Source organism: Trachurus japonicus, chromosome 8 (genome assembly GCF_045865225.1).
Source record: "Trachurus japonicus isolate A0001 chromosome 8, Traja_1.0".
Classification (NCBI taxonomy): domain Eukaryota; kingdom Metazoa; phylum Chordata; class Actinopteri; order Carangiformes; family Carangidae; genus Trachurus; species Trachurus japonicus.
In genome coordinates this window covers 695,728-704,537 of record NC_140914.1, presented here as the reverse complement: position 1 = coordinate 704,537, position 8,810 = coordinate 695,728, and the positions used below count along the sequence as shown (strand labels likewise).

General features: G+C 41.7%; 1 long non-coding RNA gene across 1 annotated transcript; it reads right to left on the bottom strand.

Moving 5' to 3' along the window:
* Positions 1–200: 200 nt before the first annotated feature.
* LOC146982241 (uncharacterized) lies at positions 201–1,599 on the bottom strand. The gene is made up of 3 exons (XR_015036337.1): positions 1,236–1,599; positions 978–1,043; positions 201–568 (listed from the first exon to the last, which is right to left on the bottom strand). It is a non-coding gene; the product is annotated as an uncharacterized LOC146982241 (long non-coding RNA).
* Between the last annotated feature and the right edge of the window lie 7,211 nt (positions 1,600–8,810).

Sequence of the window (8,810 nt, the reverse complement as noted above, 5' to 3'; positions counted from 1 at the left end):
GGCGGATTTTATACAGATTGTCAGTGCAATTGGCTGGCCTTGCTTGATTGTCACTGAAATGAAGAAAGCGCAATATAATTTGAAATCGGTTGCGAGACATGACCTTATTAAAGTAGGGGGGTGGCTAAAATTTCTTCAGAAGACCAGTACATCTCCAGCTCAGGCTTGCGAATGATGCCAGTGAGAAAAAAAAGCCCCAGAAACTTTTTTAACTCTGACACTGTAACAGGTTTCCAAGCATGAGCTCTAGCCTGTGGTGTCAAACACTGCTCGGCTTCAAGACACTGTTCAGCATACAGGTTAGTTTGTGCTACAATGTCCTGGATCAGCTCATTGGACAGGAAGAGCTCAACAAAATCAGCCGGATCTTCTGATTCAAGATCAGCAGCTTTACCCGCAGGTCCAGGGTTGGCGGTGAATGGATGGTTTGGTGGCTGCCAGTTTGTGTCCTGCCACTCAGGATGAGGAGCTGGAGCCCTTGTTTGCCGAGCAGCCGCGCCACGCCTACGAGAGGCTGATGTCTGCCCTCGTCTTTGAGGCTGACGTCTGCCCCTTTGAGTTGTTCGACCTGTAAATGGTTATATAGATACAACTAAATTAGTACATATTTGTCAGGGTGCTAAATCAGGTATCAAGATTTATTGTCATTTTGTAAGTAACAAAATGAAAGAACATTTATATGAGATCAACATAAAACACAGACATCCTTCTAAATACTGTCAAGAAATAATAGATACTCTACTAGACAAAAGTTAAAAGTGTAGCATAAAGATTTGTGTCTCCACTAAGACTGAATGTAACCAAAAATGTTAGACTCAGACACTGAGGCATTTGGACATTTTGATTATAATTAACAGTGACTACTACTGCCTCACACTAGTGCAATGATACAAGCAGGCTGTGATACAAAATGGCCTAGGCGTGTTACATCTACTTCATACAAAAGACAGTTTTCAGGGGCCTTCTCTAAATCTCACCTCTTTCATCTGAGCCAGGGAGTGGAGAACGGGACCGGGTGGGAGAAGATCTGGGCTGACTCACCTCTGTGAAATATCAAGAGTAAAATTAATAAATATCAGTTTGGTCAATAATATGTACACAAAAATTAGAATAACATTTCTCACTTATCAGACCATTTGTTTTTTAGTAACACTCACCATATGGCATATGGCAAGTATGCTACAATCTAATAATAAACATAATATCAGATTATCAATTTAGCAAGACATAGCTACCTTCCTCATCTCTGGCAAGTGGGAATGAAGGGAATCGGGTCCTTGACCCATGAGATGTCATCGACCAACCTCTTCCTCGTCTCCGTCTGTGGTCTGTTCTTTGGTCTGTTCGACCTGTAAATGATTATAAGAATACTTTATAGGCTACACAGACACATTAGATCGATATTTAGATAGATTAGGGCCTTTTCTGAATCCCACCTCTTTCACTTGTGCCAGCAGGGAGTGGAGAGCAGGACCGGAGCTGCGGCTCACTTGACTCTGTTTCAATAACTGTAGTAAAAATAAACCATAAATCTCAGTTTGATTTCTCTAACATGTCAGACATAGCGCTACACTCTTAGTAAAGCCCTCAAATATGAACCTAATAATCATAATACCAGATATCAAAATAACAAGCAGCTACCTTCTTCATCTCTGGTGGATGGAAAAGGAGTTGGAGGAGGAGGAGGAGATGGTGAAGGTGAAGAAGATCTGAGCCTTGTAGATTCAGAAATATCACAATAAAATAACGTCAATGTTTTTATGAATATCAATTAGGGTTGTCACGATACTAAAATGTTCAACTCGATACCGATACTCAGGAAAATATTCAATACTTGATACCATTTTCGTTATGACGGGTGAAAAAAAATTAAAATCTCTCTATCTCACTGACACCTGCTTTTTTACTGTTTTTCCTGTCTGCTCTCAAGGAGTGAGGGAGGGAGTGTGTGTGTGTGTGTGTGTGTGTGTGTGTGGGGGGGGGGGCAGTTTACAGTTCTCCCTCATTCACTCACACACACCCCTGCCTCTTTACTGTAACTGCTCTGGAGCAGTGGGCTGTTCCTAGATGACCATGAATCTGTATGGGCTCCTAAATGTAGCCTAGGTAAATTTCTTAACGGGCCGGCAGGACCGAGAATTAAGTCGGTCCGCGCCGGTTCGGGACGCCGGGTTCGGGACGCCGGGTCCAGGACGCGGTAGACTGTGTCTGGTGAGGGTCCGAGGTACAGTGGAAAACAATGAACATGATCCTGATCATGATTTCATAGCTCAAAAATAAACTTTTTGACAACCCAGATATAAATAGACTCAAAACAAGGAAGCCGTTAGGCTACTTTCTTTTCCTCTTTTTTTTATTTGTTTACACTCGACCTAAGTGAGCCGGTGCGGCAAAAGGACGGCGGCCGCTGCGATGTCAGCTTTCCGGTCGGGGATAAACAGTAATCAGATGTATCTACCTAGTAACTTTGACAAAACTGTATGAACATTAAATTTGTTGCCATACCAGCTGTTGTCAGCGGAGAAAAACTCCGTACTCCGTCGCCCGGTGTCATCTCCTCGTCGTCATCTATTTCCGATCCAGTTTCATTATTATTAATGTTAAAAATCTGGTCCAGTGCCTCCTCGCCTGAAAATCTTTTCGGGACCGGCATTTTACAGCTCCTCTTGGTCCTGTCTGCCGGCGGATCAGCTGGGTGACAGCTTCCTGACGTTGTTGTTGTTGTTGTTGCGCTGTCAGTTAAAGTATTGCCAAAGCCCGCGAAAATAGATACATTCAGAGCGCTCGCTCTGGATACATCCTGTATTGTTTCCAGAAGCTTCTTCTTCACTTGATTTTCATATAGCTAGTCCAGCACCATTTCACAAGGTGCACAGCAAGCCCCGCTATCATATGGCACTGTAAACACGGATTGCCGGAAATTTCCGTCATTGGCAGTAAACCGTTCGATCGCGAATGACGGAATTTCTCGTCAATGGCGGTTAAAGAGTTAAAACAGTCCAGTCTTTGAATAAAAAGGGGAGGGTGGCTGCTCAAGTCCAGGGCCAGGGCCTTAGGATGGGGGAAGGGGCACCTGGCCGCCGGCTGCTCCGCTCCGGCCCTGCAGTGGCGCACTCACTGGATTCCCCCTCGGCGAGTGCTGCGGGGTTGACACAGGCTCGGGTGGTCAACCAGGACAACTCACACACTCAACACGTTCAACTCAGCTTGTGTTCCTTTACTTATCACTTTGTGCACGTTGTATCAAGTTTCTTGCCGTCAGCCCAGCCACGGCCTTCCTCCGTGGACTCACTTTCAACCACCGCTCCGTCCAGACCCGCACTCTCTGCTGTGTAACTCGCGGAAAGCACTGACAATTGGTCCAATTTGCAGAAAAGTTGCGGTGATTGTACAAAATTGCAAGATGGCAAAAATTCGCGGGGATTTGCTGAATTTGCGTTAATTGTTGCGATCGCAACATAGCGAATTCCTGGAGGGACTGGAAAACAGTATTACAAGGTTACAGATGTTATTACAGTTTGGTACATTGTCAACATTTTAAGTAGTGTTAATGGTTGTATAATGGGTTATTGTAATTTAAGTCATTATCTAGAAGAGGAGGGATGTAGTGTCTGGCAACTCACGTTGTGAGTGTGAGCGTGACTATGCGTGATGACGTCACAGTACGTAACATGTATGGAAGCGGAAAGAGAAGTCAAAGAGTGTAATGACTGTCCAAGTGAGTACAAGAGTTATTGTTAATAAGAAGAAGTGAGAAACTTTACAGGGATATATTGCTTGGTTAGTGACGGTTGTACACTACTTTTCACGCTGCATTATGGGATACATTGAGTCAACTATATAGGGGATAATAATTTGCACTACAAAATGGCGTAGTCACTATATAGTCCACTATATAGTGAGTAGTGACTGATTATAAATTGCCATTATAAATGAGGTGCGCATGCCTCACACTTTAAGAATCACTGGATTAAGTGAACGTCAACTATATTAAAATCTGCATGAAAACACATTACAGACTTAAATTTGCATTATGTTTTAGTAAAACATGGGCATGAACAAACACATTTGGATAGCAGTGTCTGACAAAATGTTGACACACTACATCCAGAATACTTAAGAGAATGAACAAAACACAAGTTGGCATTGCCATGAAAGCAATAGTACATACTCCTCTCTCTTTCTCACTGTCTCTCCTTTCCTCCTCTCTCTTCTGTCCTCTCACTGTCTTTACTCTCCTCCTCTCTCTTCTCTGCTGTATTTCACGTTTTAAAACACATCACACAGACTTAAATTTGCGTTATGTTTTAGTAAAACATGGGCATAAAGAACAAACATCCCACATCATGTACACAGAACAAACACATTTGGATAGCAGTGTCTGACAAAATGTTGACACACTACATCCAGAATACTTCAGAGAATGAACAAAACCAAGTTGGCATTGCCATGAAAGCAATAGTACATACTCCTCTCTCTTTTTCACTCTCTCTCCTTTCCTCCTCTCTCTTCTGTCCTCTCACTGTCTTTACTCTCCTCCTCTCTCTTTACTCTCCTCCTCTCTCTTCTGTCCTCTCACTGTCTTTACTCTCCTCCTCTCTCTCTACTCTCATCCTCTCTCTTCTGTCCTCTCACTCTCTTTACTCTCAATTCAATTCAATTCAATTAGCTTTATTGGCATTACAGTAACAGAAACCCATTGTTGCCAAAGCACTGCACAAATCACTCACAAATACATTTCAATATAACATATATACAGTACATATACACATCTCAATATTCAATAACAAGTGAACAATATTCCATAAAACTACACAACAATAAAATCCAGTACAATCAGGTACAAACAGTGGTGCAAGTCAGGATGCTAAAGAGTCCCTCAGGTTGTGACAAGCAGACACATACCTGGCTGCCAGAGGAGCTGCTGTCCCTTCTCCGAGCAGGATGGACATTTTCTCCTCTGGTGTTAGTAGGTGGAATCTTTTGATTTTCTTACTTATTTCTTTAAAGTGAGCGTCTCTTACTGTATTAAAGAGTATTTGTCACAGTGGAGCAGGAAGTGCATCTCTGTCTCTATTTCTCCCGTGGAGCAGTGAGCACATATCCGCTGCTCTCTGGGCAGCCATGTCTGTCGGTGTCGTCCTTTCTCTACAGCGAGCTGGTGGTCACTCAGCCTGTACTTGGTCAGGATCAGTCTTTGTTTTATGTCTCTAACAGAGTGGAGGTATTCGGCCAATTTATATTCTCTGTTTAGAGTTAAATAACAATTTAGTCTGCTTTGAGTTTTTGTTTTCTTTTCCCAATATTCTAAATATAAATCTTTTGATTGATTAATGATAATTTTTATTCTCTGGTGTTTTGAGGCTGAGCTGATGGGAGCCAGGTTACTGAGTTTCTCCATCAGCTGAGTGAGGGGGCTGTTTTCTGGGTTCAGCTCTTGGGTTTTTAATGTTTTAAAGGGAAGTGTGTCTTTTGGGCTACTATTTAGATGGTTCCAAAATGTCATTGCCCGTTTCTGGATGTTTAGTAATAATGGAAAATGACCCAGCTCTGCTCTGCAGGCGTTATTTGGGGTCTTTCTCTGAACTTTCAGAATTCTTCTACAGAATTCCGTGTGAACGGCCTCTGTTGGGTGTTTATCCCATAACTCACACTGTAAACAACTGAGTGGACCCCAGACCTCACTTCCATACAGAGCTATGGGTAAAATTACATGATCAAATATTTTTGTCCAAATTCGAATTGGAACATTGATATTGATTAGTTTGGTTTTGAATGCGTACATTGCCCTACGTGCTTTATCTTTGAGTGCATTTATTGCCAAATTGAAACTTCCTGATGCAGATATAGTCAGACCAAGGTAAGTGTAATGTTTTGTATGTTCAATTAGCCTATTGTTTAGTGTAAAATGATATTTGTTTTCAAGACATCTGTTTAATGAGATTTAATGAGATCATATGTTTTACCACCTAGTCCACTTTGAAGGATTTTGAAGAAAAGTCCTTCATGCCAAATGGAATCAAAAGCCTTTTTAAAATCAATGAAACAGGCAAATATTTTCCCTCCCTTTTTTTGGTGGACATGTTTATTAATTAAGGTGTGTAATGTGTATATATGATCAGATGTTCTGTAATTTGGAAGAAAGCCAATTTGACATTTACTAAGTATATCTTTTTCTTGAATAAAGATTAGTATCCTGGAATTCAGGATACTACAGAATATTTTCCCAAGGTTGCTGCTCACACAGATCCCTCTGTAGTTATTAGGGTCTAATTTATTTCCATTTTTATGGATGGGGGTGATCAGCCCCTGGTTCCAGACATCAGGAAAGCAGCCAGTGGTCAGAACCATGTTGAACAGTTTAACAACTGCAGTTTGTAATTCAGGGGTACTGTTCTTCAGCATTTCATTTTTGATGCAGTCTGATGCACAAGACTTTTTTGATTTAAGAGTTTTCAGTTTGTCTGTCAACTCTTTCTGTGTAATTGGGTAGTCTAAGGGATTTTGGTTATTCTTGATAGCTGATTCAAGGTTGTCTAGCTTTGTTTTAATTTCCATTTGATTTAGATTCAGATCTTCAGGTGAGATGTTTTTGTAAAGGTCATTAAAATAGTTCTCCCAGATGTCTCCATCCTGTATTGCTAATTGTTGTGGCTTTAGAGTTTCCAGACTGTTCAACATGTCCCAGAACTGACCCTGGTCTACTGCATTTTCAATCTCCTCAAGTGTTGTGTTGGTGTAGTGAAGTTTCTTTTGTCTAATGGTCTGTTTATACTGTTTCAGAGTTTCAAAGTAGGCATGCTGTAGTGTTGAGTCATGTTGGTTTCTATGTTTATGGTTTGATAATTGTCTCAAGTGTTTTCTTATTTCTTTACATTCACTGTCAAACCACTTTTTTTCCAGGGGTTTTTTGTTTACCGTTTCGATGGTGGGGTTTCTTTATTTTTCCAAGCTTTGCATCTGTCTGTCTGTCTCTCTCTGTGTGTGTGTGTGTGTGTGTGTGTGTCTGTCTGTCTCTCTCTCTGTGTGTGTCTGTCTGTCTGTCTCTCTCTCTGTGTCTGTCTGTCTGTCGGTCTGTGTCTCTCTCTTTCTCTGTGTGTGTGTGTGTCTGTGTCTGTCTGTCTGTCTGTCTGTCTGTCTGAAATGTGCAATACTCTACTTAAAATCCTGTGTGTGTGTGTGTGTGTGTGTGTGTGTGTGTGTGTGTGTGCTTAGTATTAGTGAAAACAATATAGACCGACTGAAATCAATAACATTTATTACTGTAAAATTGCTCCCTAAATTAAGGAGATGCTGGACACAGCACTGCCCTCCCTTGTCACTCTGACATTAATTTTTTCATTTTCCAAGAGTTTTGCGAATGGCTCCCAGAGCTCATTTGAGACTGTGGCGGGCTCGCCGTCCTCGAACAGGATGTTCACATTTTCCTCGTCTTTCTCAATGACACCAATGATACTGCACTCCTGCACGGTAATATCTCTCAGGATCTGTTGAAAAAAGTAAACATGCGTTACTTAAGACTAATGTCAGTAATCTTACTATCATCTAACAAAAAGAGGCTTCTGTTATCTTGTAAAATTGTACTTTAAAAATGAAAAATAAAAATTCACCTCAATTTTAGTCCACCTGGTGGACTGAATCTGAAGGCCAAACTGGCTGAGTTTGGCCTTCAGATGTGTGGCGGAGAGCATGCTGCCCACCACGATGTCATGCATTGCCGCCTCCCTCCACAGGGTCACTTTGGTGATCTTCTGTCCCTGTTGAAGTCAGTGAAATAAAAGGCTTTTTGAGTTTTGGGTTGTTGTCACTTTTGAATTTTTGAAATTCACGAACATCATCCAAGGGTTAGCTTACTTCTTTAAGGCTGACGGCCCGCACGGGGACAGTGTCCCTCCCCACCATGACTCCCGTGGCTGCTGCAACCTAAAAATAACAAAACAAAACAAAGAAAGAGTTGATGTGTTAAGATTTTGGAATTTTTCTTTCTTAAAAAACTACTCAAACCGATTATTCAATTATCAAAATAGTTGACGATTCATTTAATAATCGATTAATGCCCGATTAATTGATTAATTGTTGCAGTTCTCATTCTATATGTAGCTATGTATGCTCTCACCTCCACCACCTCCGCCTTCACTGAGATCAGGCCCGGGCCGCCAACCTTCTCCAGACTGGTGAGAGGTGCCGGGGGATGGAGGAGGGCCTCTCCCTCCTTAACCAGGTCCTCCGATACCTCCACATATGAGCCTCTGTAAAACACTGTGTCCCGCGTCACATTCAACTGGAATGGCGGGGCCTGGCCTCTCAGGCCGTATCCCTTCATTACATAGTATCGCCCACTTGTAAGATTTTCTGCATAACCCTCAAAGAGAGTCAGCTTGGCCACGGACTGGCCATCTGATACCACAGCCACCCTGTTCTTTTTTATTGTAGCTGGGGCAGGTTTGGGTTTGAATTCCCAAGTAATCACTCTGTTTTCTTCTTCCACTTTAATAAGTTTTATTGGAATTGCATCCAATCTACTCTGTTTTCACATTTAAAAAGGTCTTTGTACAGAGACAACATGAGATTTGCTTGCACCTTAAAAAACCCACTGTAACCTATTTTCAGTGTAACGGGATGATGAATGAACGGGCAATATGAAAAAAAAAAATCTCCACTTGAACCGACAGCTTTACGCACTGGGTTGATTTTATATTAGCCTTTTATTTTATTATTATTACATAAACAAAAGCAAACTAACTCAGTGGGTGCTGTTTATTCGTCTGACATGCTGTTGCTGGTAGCCTATGCAGCTGGTCTTGAACTGG